We start from the raw sequence: 14,240 nt of genomic DNA on the forward strand, positions 1-14,240 counted from the left end.
TCTCCATTCTGGACAGTAGGATGTCATGTCTAACCTGAGTGTCAAATGCTGCACTGAGGTCTAATAGAATTAATATGCTGGTTTGTCCAGAGTCTGCCGCCATAAGCAATCATTGGTTACCCGTAGCAGAGCAGTTTCACAGGTATGCTGCACCCTGAAACCAGACTGAAAGGGTTTCATCAAGTTATTAGAGGTTAAGTAGTTGGTGATTTGGGATGCTACAATATGCTCGAGAACTTTTGACAGGAAAGGTAAGTGGGAAATACGCCGGAAATTGTTAAGACTGTCAGCATCAAGACCAGACCTTTTTTAACATTGGGGTTACAGAAGCGATTTTAAAAGTGAGCGGCACAGAGCCAGTGTCAAGGGATGAGTTTATTATTGTTGTAACAGTCGGGATTATGGCATGAAGGCAGGATTTAAGTAGTGTGCTGGGGATGGGGTCCAGTACACAAGTAGTCGGCCTCATCTTATAAAGCAGGTTATTAACAAACGCAGATGTGACTGGTGAGAACTTAGAGAAGGAGCTGGATGGAGTGGGAAAACAGGGAGAGATATAAGCAGATAATGTATTTATGTTAGTTGAATTATTTAGATCTTTAATTTTGTTACGGAAAAAGTGGAGGAATTCCTCACAGACTTCAGTAGAACACATCTCAAAAATGTTGGGACAGGGGGGCAACAAAAGGAAGGAAAAGTGAGTGATACTAAAAAAGAAAGTGGTACATTTCGCAACTAGTTTGGTTAATTGGCATCAGGTCAGTAACATGATTGGGTATAAAAAGGGCATCTTGGAGAGGCAGAGTCTGTCAGAAGTAAAGAGGGTCACCAATCCACAAAAAAGTGGAACAATTTCAGAATAACGTAAAATTGTAAAGACTTTGAATATCTCATCATCTACAACACATAATACCATCAAAATATACAGAGAATCTGGAGAAATCTCGGTGTGCAAGGCACAAGGCCGAAAATCAGTATTGGATGCCCATGATCTTCGGGCCCTCAGGTGGCACTGCATTAAAAACAGGCCTGAATCTGTCATGGAAGTCACTGCATGGGCTCAGGGACACTTGCGGAAATCACTGTCTGTGAACACAGCTCGCCGTGCTATCCACAAATGCAGGTTAAAGCTCTAATCATGCAAAGAAGAAGCCATATGTGAACATGATCATGGAACACCACAGTCTTCACTGGGCCAAAGCTCGTTTAAAATGGACTGAGGCAAAGTGGGAAACTGTTCTGTGGTCAGACAAATTGAAATTTGAAATTTTTGGAAACCCTCTCCGGATTAAAGACGAGAGGGTCCATCCGGCTTGTTATCAGCACTCAGTTCAAAAGCCTGCATCTCTGAAAGTATGAGGGTACATTAGTGCCAATGGAATTGGCAGCTGGGACATCTGGAAAGGTACCATCAGTGCAAAAAGGTATTAACAGGTTTAAGAGCAACATCTGTTTCCATCTAGACGATGTCTTTTTCAGGGAAGGCCTCATATTTCAGCAAGACGATTCTACTACATGAATTAGAACAGCATGGCTTTGTAGTAGAAGAGTCCTGGTGCTGAACTGACCTGCCTGCAGTCTGACCTTTCATCAACTGAAAACATGAAATGAAAAATACGACAAAAAGATGACCCAGGACTGTTGAGCAACTGGAATCCTAAATCAGACAGGAATGGGACAATAAAGTTCAGCAGCCAGTCTCCTCAGTTACCGGACATTTATGGACTGTTGTTAAAAAGAAGAGGGGATGCTACACATCGGTAAACACGGCCCAGTCCCAACCTTTCTGAGACGTGTTGCTACCATCAAATTCAAACTGAACTGATATTTTTCATGAAATAGTAAAATGTCTCACTTTCAATATCGGATATGTTTTCTATGTGCTATTGTGAATAAAATATGGTGTCACACACGTGCGTTTAGGAGGCAGTCAAAAAGCCTAAAGGTGAGTGAAACATCGCGAGACAAGGGGTTGTCACATGGTACTTACCTTGTAACGGCCGACCCCTTACCCAGCCGACAGCTACACTTCCAAGACCTGTGGCCTCGATAAATTACTGAGGCTAATCTATAAATACCAAGCCGTACCTCTAACAAATAATATTTTCCCCTCAATCGACGGTTTAAACATAAGCACACAAAAGCAGATATGTAAAAATAGGTGGATAAATACATTAAATGAAACAATAACAAAAAATGCAAATTTCACACGTAAAAAACAAGTATACAGTGCATCCGGAAACTATTCACAGCGCATCACTTTTTCCACATTTTGTTATGTTACAGCCTTATTCCAAAATGGATTAAATTCATTTTTTTTCCTCAGAATTCTACACACAACACCCCATAATGACAACGTGAAAAAAGTTTACTTGATGTTTTTGCAAATTTATTAAAAATAAAAAAATTGAGAAAGCACATGTACATAAGTATTCACAGCCTTTGCCATGAAGATCGAAATTGAGCTCAAGTGCATCCTCTTTCCCTGATCATCCTTGAGATGTTTCTGCAGCTTCATTGGAGTCCACCTTGTGGTAAATTCAGTTGACTGGACATGATTAGGAAAGGCACACACCTGTCTATATAAGGTCCCACAGTTGACAGGTCATGTCAGAGCACAAACCAATCATGAAGTCAAAGGAATTGTCTGTAGACCTCCGAGACAGGATTGTCTCGAGGCACAAATCTGGGGAAGGTTACAGAAAAATTTCTGCTGCCTTGAAGGTCCCAATGAGCACAGTGGCCTGCATCATCCGTAAGTGGAAGAAGTTCGAAACCACCAGGACTCTTCCTAGAGCTGGCCGGCCATCTAAACTGAGCGATCAGTGGAGAAGGGCCTTAGTCAGGGAGGTGACCAAGAACCTGATGGTCACTCTGTCAGAGCTCCAGAGGTCCTCTGTGGAGAGAGGAAAACCTTCCAGAAGGACAACCATCTCTGCAGCAATCCACCAATCAGGCCTGTATGGTAGAGTGGCCAGACGGAAGCCACTCCTTAGTAAAAGGCACATGGCAGCCCGCCTGGAGTTTGCCAAAAGGCACCTGAAGGACTCTCAGACCATGAGAAAGAAAATTCTCTGGTCTGATGAGACAAAGATTGAACTCTTTGGTGTGAATGCCAGGTGTCACGTTTGGAGGAAACCAGGCACCGCTCATCACCAGGCCAATACCATCCCTACAGTGAAGAATGGTGGTGGCAGCATCATGCTGTGGGGATGTTTTTCAGTGGCAGGGACTGGGAGACTAGTCAGGATAAAGGGAAAGATGACTGCAGCAATGTACAGAGACATCCTGGATGAAAACCTGCTCCAGAGCATTCTTGACCTCAGACTGGGGTGACGGTTCATCTTTCAGCAGGACAACGACCCTAAGCACACAGCCAAGATATCAATGGAGTGGCTTCAGGACAATTCTGTGAATGTCCTTGAGTGGCCCAGCCAGAGCCCAGACTTGAATCTGATTGAACATCTCTGGAGAGATCTTAAAATGGCTGTGCACCGACGCTTCCCATCCAACCTGATGGAGCTTGAGAGGTGCTGCAAAGAGGAAAATGAGAAACTGGCCAAGGATAGGTGTGCCAAGCTTGTGGCATCATATTCAACAAGACTTGAGGCTGTAATTGCTGTCAAAGGTGCATCGACAAAGTATTGAGCAAAGGCTGTGAATACTTATGGACATGGGATTTCTCAGATTTTTTATTTTTAATAAATTTGCAAAAACCTCAAGTAAACTTTTTTTCACGTTGTCATTATGGGATGTAGTGTGCAGAATTCTGAGGAAAAAAATGAATTGAATCCATTTTGGAATAAGGCTGTAACATAACAAAATGTGGAAACAGTGATGCGCTGTGAATACGTTCCGGATGCACTGTATATATAGATATGTATATCCCTCCACCAAAGCAACAACGTGACAACACCAAATATCCAATAACAAACCCTCCCTTGTTCCAGTAACATATAACAAACACAAAACACAAATAACAATGAATGAATACGGAAAATGCCAATGATAGTGAACTTGAGTCCGCGTATACAACTGTCCTGAATACGGATGACTGGTCAACAGATAAGTGATGTGTTTGAATTTCCCGGAAAAAATGGAGCAACCTCACCGTGAATCTTCGCCGTGTGGTGGATGATGTAGTCCAACCCCGGGGTCTCTGGCGATGATTGAATTGAAGTAAGTCCGGCGGAATGAAAAACAAACTGGATACCAAAGCGCGATGTGGAAAAATAGCAGGTGATGGTGGTTTGTTGTTGTGAAATGTAATCTCTGTCTTTCTCTTTCCTCCCAGTCTGTTCTCTCCTGCCTGTTTATATAGTAATGAGGCGGATGTAATTGATTGATCGTAAATAGGTGCTCTCCATCTTGGGGCTACGGTCTCTCTCCATCATCCATCCCCCCTGTATTTACAGGGATGACATTCACTGACGTACACATTTTAAACAGCAAACGGGACGATGGAAACAAAACGCACTCAGTACAAACATTGAAAACACTATTACTATGTAGCCCCGCTACAACCTAAATCTCTCATTCTTCTCAGCAGGAGAAATAAGAAACCTACTTACAGGTTCCAAAATGGCTGCCGGGACAGCACTTCCGGTACCAGACATGATGTCACTTTCGGCAACTCCCGATGACATCACTTCTGGTTTTCGGTTAGATGACGTCACTTCTGCCTCACCGTATCGATGTCAGCTCCTGCCAAGCATTTCTTGTTTTCATTTTCTGTTACTGTATAAAAACGCCACTTTTACCACTGTAACTTACCAACGGCTTTATACAATTTTACTTTTGATCAACAAATGTTTCTTTCGAGGTTTTTTTCCTTGTCCGTTGGATTATATAAGGGGACGGTCCCCAAAACTTCTTTTTTGTGACGCTTCTTTTCATTTATAAAGAAGAATGTTTCGCAGTGGGTTTATGGGTTTTGCAAATCATTGCATTCTGTTTTTATTTACATTTTGCATGGCATCGCAACTTTTTTGGAATTGGGGTTGTGCTAGGCCATGGTGGGCAATTTAGCAAGGACATCGGGATACCTCCTATTCTTTACGAAGGATGTCCAATGATCTTTAGTGACCAGAGAGAGTCAGGACCTCAGTTTTACATCTCCTCCATATTTACAGCACAGTGTCCCTGTTACCACGCTGGGGCATTGGGATCCACACACAGACCACAGGGTAAGCGCCCCCTGCTGGCCTCACCAGCACCTCATCCAGTGGCAACCCAAACGTAATACAATTTGAATACACAATGGGCAGTTGGAAAGTCGAGAGTACACCTTATGAGAAGGATTTAGGAGTCATAGTGGACTCAACAATATGAACTGCCAGTCAATGTTCAGAAGCCATTAAGAAGGCTAACAGAATGTCAGGTTATATAGTGCCTTGATGTGTGGAGTACAAGTCACAGGAGGTTCTGCTCAAGCTTTATAACACACTGGTGAGACCTCATCTGGAGTCCTGGGTGCAGTTTGGGTCTCCAGGCTACAAAAAGAACATAACAGCACTAGAGAAGGTCCAGAGAAGAGCAACTAGGCTGATTGAGGGGCTACAGGGGATGAGTTATGAGGAAAGATTAAAAGAGCTGAGCCTTTAAAGGAGATGAAGAGGAGACCTGACTGAACTGTTTAAAATTATGAAGGGAATTAGTCCAGTGGATCGAGATGGTGACTTTAAAATGAGTTCATCAAGAAGGACTTAGGAGTTGTAGTGGACTCGTCACTATGAACTGCCAGACAGTGTCCAGAAGCCATTAAGGCAGCTAACAGAATGTCAGGTTATATAGCGCCTTGATGTCTGCAGTACAAGTCACAGGAGGTTCTGCTCAAGCTTTATAACACACTGGTGAGGCCTCATCTGGAGTACTGGGTGCAGGTTTGGTCTCCAGGCTACAAAAAGGACATAATAGCACTAGAGAAGGTCCAGAGAAGAGCAACTAGACTGATTCAGGGGCTACAGGGGATGAGTTATGAGGAAAGATTAAAATGGCGGTTCTTAACCTGTGGGGCACCCCCCAATAGGGGAGCTCGAAGTAACAAAAGAGGGGGTGCGAAGATGTGAAAAAAAGAAAAGAATCATTGAAAATATGAAAAATACATCTATTGAAACCAAAACAAAGATTGAAACTTTCCATGAAAGCACGAGAAATAAGAAGAGGTGGGCAGTGTTGCCATATGTGGCGTAATTTCGCTATTCGTAGGGAAATTTTAAACTTGTAGTGGTGTATCTGCAGCAAAAAATATAGGAATAAATTTTATTAGGGTCTCAAAAAAACGTTAGGGGGGCGCGATTAAAACTGTTATGAAAACTTGGGTGGCAAATACTTAAAGGTTGAGAAATGCTGGATTAAAGGATTTAGGAGTCGCAGTGGACTCAGTCCTATCAACTTCCAGACAGTGTTCAGAAGCCATTAAGAAGGCTAACAGAATGTCAGGTTATATAGCGCCTTGATATGTGGAGTACAAGTCACAGGAGGTTCTGCTCAAGCTTTATAACACACTGGTGAGGCCTCATCTGGAGTCCTGGGAGCAGTTATGGTCTCCAGGCTACAAAAAGGACATAGCAGCACTAGAGAAAGTGCAGAGAAGAGCAACTAGGCTGATTATAGGGATACAGGGGATGAGTTATGAGGAAAGATTAAAGTGGCGGTTCTCAACCTGTGGGGCACGAAGATGTGAATAAAAGAAAACAAGAATCGAAAATATGAAAAATACATCTATTGAAACCAAAACAAAGATTGAAACTTTCCGTGAAAGCGCGAAAAATAAGAAGAGGTGGGCAGTGTTGCCATATGTGGCGTAATTTCGCTATTCGTAGGGACATTTTAAACTTGTAGTGGTGTATCTGCAGCAAAAAATATAGGAATAAATTTTATTAGGGTCTCAAAAAAACGTTAGGGGGGCGCGATTAAAACTGTTATGAAAACTTGGGTGGCAAATACTTAAAGGTTGAGAAATGCTGGATTAAAGGATTTAGGAGTCGCAGTGGACTCAATCCTATCAACTTCCAGACAGTGTTCAGAAGCCATTAAGGTAGCTAACAGAATGTCAGGTTATATAGCGCCTTGATGTCTGCAGTACAAGTCACAGGAGGTTCTGCTCAAGCTTTATAACACACTGGTGAGGCCTCATCTGGAGTACTGGGTGCAGTTTTGGTCTCCAGGCTACAAAAAGGACATAACAGCACTAGAGAATGTCCAGAGAAGAGCGACTAGGCTGATTCAGGGGCTACAGGGGATGAGCTATGAGGAAAGATTAAAAGAGCTGAGCCTTTAAAGGAGATGAAGAGGAGACCTGACTGAAGTGTTTAAAATTATGAAGGGAATTAGTCCAGTGGATCGAGACTGTTATTTTAAAATGAGTTAATCAAGAACACAGGGACACAGTTGGAAACTTGTGAAGGGTAAATTTCGCACAAACATTAGGAATTTTTTTTTTGCTCAAAGAATGATAGACACTTGGAATACGCGACCAAGTAGTGTGGTAGACATTAAGATGTTAGGGATTTTCAAAACTCGACTTGATGTTTGTTTGGAAGAAATTGTAGCGGGGCCACATAGTGTTTAAATGTCAGTACTGCGTGCGTCTCATTTTATTGTCCCGTTTACTGTTTATGTGCATCAGTTAATGCCGTCCCCGAAAAAAGGGGACGGATGATGGAATGAGACCACAGCCGCAAACCTGGAAAACATCTGTTTTCAATCAATCAATCTCAGCCGTCACAGGACTATATAAGCCAGCAGGAGGAGAAGGAAGAGAGAGGAGAGAAGGAGATTTTTCATTCACGACCACGAACCAACTGTACCAGTTATTGTCCACATCGCGCTTGCCAATCCAGTTTGTTTTTCCATCTGCCGGATTTATTTCAAGGACCTCACCACGAGAGACGCCGGGGTAGGACTTAATCATCCACCACATACACGAGGATTCACGGTGAGGCTGTTCCATTTTTTCCGGGGAGAATCAAACAACTCAATTTCACTAATTCAGTCATCCGCTTTCAGGACAGTTTCATTATTACCGGACTCACGTTCTCATTCATTTTCAGTTTATCATTCATTGTTGTTTTCGTGTTGTGTGTTTATTTGTTACAGGGACAAGGGAGGGTTTTTGTTGTGTGTATATATATTTGGTGGTGTCTTGTTATTGCTGGGGTGGAGGGATATTTATATTTATATATGATTCTATTTTTTGCATGTCTTGTTTTACTTAATACATATAACCCGTTTGAATTTTACATCCTGTTTGTGTGCTTATATTTTTCACCGTCGATTGTGGGGGGGAAAAGTTTAATTGGTAAGAAGTACGGCTTGATAGTTAGATTATCTCTCAGTAAATTATCCAGGCCACTGGTCTTGGAGGTGTAGCTGCCGGCTGGGTAAAAGGGGTCGGCCGTTACATAAAGTGGTGCCCTCTCTGAGGAATCTAAATAAATATCTATCGCTGTCTGCCTTTAAACAATTTCCCCAATTAATATGTCTATAGTGCGTGCCGAGCAGGACGACACCATTGCTTCGCCGCGGTGTGATGATGGAGTAGCCGGGGCGCGGCACGTCACGGTCAGAGCGTGTTCAGCGGTGCGGGAGGTGGTGGATTCGTTGCAGTCGCTGTACCTCGAAGATCACCATGGACCTGAGGAGGAATGCCTGGAGGATGTCTCGCCTCCGTGGGAAGATCTGGTGCAACAACTGACCCGGCTGGATGAGAAAGTCCGCGAGGTTGCTGAAAGTGCGCTCGGGCGCGAAGATGCCTTGCGGGCTCGCATCAGCAGCTCCCAGGAGGAAGTAAAAGAATATCTCAATGAGCAAGTTCAACTCCTGGGGTGGGAAATCGTGTTGTGCCTCCAGAGGCGGGATCAACGCTGGCAAGAAACTCTTCAGGGGGAGGTCCGAAGGAGTCTCCAGACGTTACATCAGTCACCCCGTCATTCAACGCCGTACGGGTCTCGTGGGGGGGTGGGGGGGGGGTGAATACATCAATCGGCCCTCTGTTCCTGGGGTGCGCCTTTCCTTTCCCAAGTTGGGGGCCCCTTATAACATCGATGATGTCCTCAACTTTGTGGAAGAAGGAGAGGCGTACCTGGCTGTTAACCCTTTAACCCCCGAAGAGCTTATGGGGGTGATAGGGGCATCCCTCTCGGGGCCGGTGCGGAGCTGGTGGCTGACGGCAAAGAAGAACATTAAAGACTGGGGATCCTTTCGTCGATCTTTCCTCGCGGCTTTTCTTCCGGAAGACTATGAATCTGAACTGGAGGACAAGCTGCGATCCGTGGTGCAACTGCCTTCGCAATCCATCCGGGACTTCGCCTATGAATATCGGGCTTTGTGTTTGAAGTGGCGGCCGGCTATGTCTGAAGAAGAGGTGGTCCGCCGCATCCTTAATGCCTGTAACCCGCGGTTAGCTGGGGGTCTCAGGGGGGTGGTGGGGTCGGTGGAAGACCTGGTGAAGGTGGGCTCACAAGTGGAACGGGACTGGGGAAACTCAAAAACGTACTGGAATAAAGTACAAGCCAGTACACGAGAAACCCAGCCCCTAAAACCCCAGCAAGCCAAACCTTGCCGGTTGGAAGCCAATCTCGCCATCATGCAAGCGAGTACGTCCCTCCTGATCGTCCCAGTGAAGCTGCGGGGTGGCAGGTAGATGCGGTGGTGGATACAGGGAGCCATCACACCTTAATCCGCTCAAGCATGTGGAAGAAGATTAGCCGACCGACAGACAACTTAACATCTGCCCCGTCTGTCCGATTTGTATTGGCAGATGGGAGTGAACACAGAGCCCTGGGCAAAGTCCCCTTGAGGTACAGTGTACTTTCCACCACCTGGGAGATGGATGCGTATGTCCTGGATGACCGGCACCTGTCCGTCCCGTTACTCCTTGGGCTGGACTCTTTAACCACCATGAGGATGACCATCCATCTCAGTCCCAGGGGGTATACGGTGCCAGGGGAAGGGGTATGCGACTTCATTCATAAATCCAAAGAAGATCTGGGCTCGGAATTCATTGGCTTCTACGTGGCAGTGAGGAGTGACGTAAGCACCTCGGCGGCAGCCCCTGTGGAGGAACAGCCCGAAGAGGTACGGCCAGTGCTGAAGAAGTGGGCCGAGGTGTGGACTGAGAAATTAGGAGTCGCCCGTGGAGTTACCCACGTGATCCACACCTCGGACGAAGTTCCAATAAGGCACCGAGCCTACCGCGTTTCTCCACTAAAAAAGGGCATAATTAAAGAACATCTTGATCAAATGCTCGCCGAGGGAATAATCGAACCATCTTCCTCCTCCTGGGCGTCCCCTGTGGTCCTCGTAAAGAAGACGGATGACACCTATCGTTTCTGCGTGGACTACACGGGGGTTAACGGGAAGACGAGCCTGGACGCATATCCCATGCCCCTGGTTCATGAGATTCTGGAGTCACTGCATGGAGCTGCAGTTTTCAGCACACTAGACCTCCGCAGTGGCTATTGGCAGGTGCCGATGGACGAGGGGAGTAAGAAGAAGACGGCAGTCATCACCCCTGAAGGCTTGTTCCAGTTCAAAGTCATGCCTTTTGGGCTTAAAAATGCTGGGGCCACCTTCCAGCGGCTCATGGAGCAAGTCCTGAGGGGGTTGATAGGCAAGATCTGCTTTGTATACATCGACGACGTCATTATTTACTCCCCTTCTATTAAACAGCATCTCCAGGACCTGGACACCATCTTCCAACGATTACATCAAGCGCACCTTACGCTGAACACAAAGAAGTGTACCTTCATTCAACCCCACATACGCTTCCTCGGGCACATTCTTTCATCTGAGGGGGTCGCTGTAGACCCCGAGAAGACCTTAGCCATCCGAGACTACCCCACGCCCACGGATTTGAAATCTTTGCAACGTTTCCTTGGGTTAGTGGGGTGGTATCACAAGTTCATTCCCCGGATGGCTGATATAGCGGCTCCCTTGAACAACCTAAGAAAAAAAGATGTCCCATGGGAGTGGACAGCAGAGTGCCAGGACGCGGTCGAGCAACTAAAGAGCCACCTTCAAGAGCCGCCCGTTCTGGCCCAGCCAGATCCGCAGCTCACTTTCCAGGTACAAACCGATGCCAGCAACCTGGGGCTTGGCGCCGTGCTCACTCAGAAAATCCATCAGGCTGAACACGTCATCGCTTACGCCTCTCGAGCCTTGCACGGCGCCGAGCTCAATTATTCGACAGCTGAAAAAGAGTGTTTGGCTGTCGTGTGGGCTGTGGAAAAATGGAGACACTATCTGGAGGGGGTTGAATTTGAAGTGTACACCGACCATCACGCTCTGACCTGGGTATTTAATCACCCGAAGACCTCCTCCCGTCTAACCAGGTGGGTATTACGCCTCCAGAACTTCACTTTCAAGGTGACCTATCGGAAGGGCTGTGGCAATATTGTGCCTGATGCTCTGTCCAGGGTGTCAGAGCCACCGGGGATGGTGTGTTTGGCAGAGGCAAAGAAAATGATCCTCCCTCTGCCAAGAAGCCTGGAAGACCTGGCTCAAGCACAAGCCTCCAGTCCGTTCTGCCAGAGCATCAGGGAGGGACTGGAACAGCAGCGTACCGACCGGGTACACTTCGTGGACCTCCAGGGGGTTCTGTACAGGACCACTCCATCCTCCCTTGGGGGTCTGCAACACCAACTAGTGGTCCCGGAAGGGCTCATCCCCGACTTTTTAACTTACTACCATGACAGTCCTTTAGGTGGTCACCTTGGAAGGACGAAAACTTTATTAAAGATCCTGGGGGTTGCGTGGTGACCGTCTGTCCGGAAAGACGTTTGCCACCATGTGAAGAAGTGCATCACCTGCCAGCAGCTCAAAAACCCACCTGGTAAACCGGCAGGATTTCTACAATCGACAATCACGGATGGACCGGGGGAGACTTTGGGAGTCAACCTGATGGGGCCATTTCCTGTTACCAGCTCGAGGAAGACCATCCTGATGGTGGTGACTGATTATTTTTTAAAGTGGGTGGAGCTGTTTGCCTTAACGGACGCAAAAACTAACAAGATCTGCTCCACCCTGAAGAACGAAATCTTCACCCGCTGGGGGGTGCCGAAGAACATCGTCTCAGACCGGGGTCCGCAGTTCACGAGCTCTGTATTAGATGAACTTTATACAGCCTGGGGAGTGAAGAAAAAACTGACAACAGCTTATCATCCCCAGGCTAATATGACAGAGCGAGTGAACCGGACCCTGAAGAACATGATCGCCTCCTATGTGGGTGAACGCCATCAGGACTGGGATAAATGGCTCCCCGAGCTCCGGTTTGCCCTGAACACCGCTGTGCATGAAGCCACAGGTGAGACGCCTGCTTTGGTTGCACTGGGCAGACAGCTAAAGGGCCCGCTTGACCGACTCCTTCCCAGAGCCCCTAGTCCAGAAACCACCACTTACAATAACTTATTTAAAATTGAGAAATTACGGCGGAGAATCCAACAGAGGTTGGTGAGTTCGACATCCAGACATGCCAAGTTATATAATGCCCGGCGTAAGGAAGCGCACTTTCAGCCGGGTGATTTGGTCTGGATTAGAGCTCACCATCTCTCGGATGCCAGCAAAAGGTTCTCCGCCAAGCTAGCGCCTAAATGGTTAGGTCCAGCCAAAATCATATCTCAAACAGGTCCAGTCAACTTCCAGTTTCAAAGGGGTATCGGCACTGACTCCAAGATAGACACAATCCATGTGGCCAATCTCAAGCCGTACTTCGGCCCTCCCTTGTCCAAGGTTGGGGGGGGGGGAATGTAGCGGGGCCACATAGTGTTTAAATGTCAGTACTGCGTGCGTCTCGTTTTATTGTCCCGTTTACTGTTTATGTGCATCAGTTAATGCCGTCCCCGAAAAAAGGGGACGGATGATGGAAGGAGACCACAGCCGCAAACCTGGAAAACACCTGTTTTCAATCAATCAATCTCAGTCGTCACAGGACTATATAAGCCAGCAGGAGGAGAAGGAAGAGAGAGGAGAGAAGGAGATTTTTCATTCACGACCACGAACCAACTGTACCAGTTATTGTCCACATCACGCTTGCCAATCCAGTTTGTTTTTCCATCTGCCGGATTTACTTCAAGGACCTCACCACGAGAGACCCCGGGGTAGGACTTAATCATCCACCACACACACGAGGATTCACGGTGAGGCTGTTCCATTTTTTCCGGGGAGAATCGAACAACTCAATTTCACTAATTTAGTCATCCGCTTTCAGGACAGTTTCATTATTACCGGACTCACGTTCTCATTCATTTTCAGTTTATCATTCATTGTTGTTTTCGTGTTGTGTGTTTATTTGTTACAGGGACAAGGGAGAGTTTTTGTTGTATATATATATATATTTGGTGGTGTCTTGTTATTGCTGGGGTGGAGGGATATTTATATTTATATATGTTTCTATTTTTTGCATGTCCATCCATCCATCCATTTTCCAACCCGCTGAATCCAAACACAGGGTCACGGGGGTCTGCTGGAGCCAATCCCAGCCAACACAGGGCACAAGGCAGGAAACAATCCTGGGCAGGATGCCAACCCACCGCAGTTTTTGCATGTCTTGTTTTACTTAATACATATAACCCGTTTGAATTTTACATCCTGTTTGTGTGCTTATATTTTTCACCGTCGATTGTGGGGGGGAAAAGTTTAATTGGTAAGAAGTACGGCTTGATAGTTAGATTATCTCTCAGTAAATTATCCAGGCCACTGGTCTTGGAGGTGTAGCTGCCGGCTGGGTAAAAGGGGTCGGCCGTTACAAAATAAGTGGAGAGGACTGGCGAGCTTTGTTGGGCTGAATGGCCTGTTCTCGTCTAGAGTGTTCTAATGTTCTAAACGCAATAAAATTTCCAAGTTGGTGAATTTGTGTGAAGAATCACTATCCAGCAGAGTTGTGTATATATGTGCTTCAACCAAAGAGAAAATTCCATTAACATGTGAAGTTTGCTTTATTCCACCATTCTGCTTTTCAGCCTTATTTGTTTTCTTTGCAATAAACAGGCCGGCGCGAAAGTAGCAACAAATCTGAAAAAAAATGCTTTTCCGAACAAGCTGTCACACTTGATAACAAATGCATAACACTCATCAGCTTCATTCCTTCCATGGATCTCCGCAAAGCAACAGCTATTTGCCTTTTGCCACCGACATAATACACAAGCACTGCAAAGCCTTACAGGTATATATTTACAGGTAATGAAGAGCAAAAAGAAACTCGGGTCGTCCTAATGGAAAACAAGCCAGCTGTCGAATAT

The 14,240-nt window shown here is 46.0% G+C and overlaps 1 protein-coding gene across 1 annotated transcript in view; it reads right to left on the reverse strand.

The window, feature by feature from the left end:
• Window positions 1–14,240, reverse strand: part of dnah6 (dynein, axonemal, heavy chain 6) — a 439,386-nt gene that overhangs the window by 152,691 nt on the left and 272,455 nt on the right. The gene's annotated exons all lie outside the window — the stretch shown is intronic.

This window comes from Erpetoichthys calabaricus, chromosome 7 (assembly GCF_900747795.2).
Source record: "Erpetoichthys calabaricus chromosome 7, fErpCal1.3, whole genome shotgun sequence".
Lineage (NCBI taxonomy): Eukaryota > Metazoa > Chordata > Cladistia > Polypteriformes > Polypteridae > Erpetoichthys > Erpetoichthys calabaricus.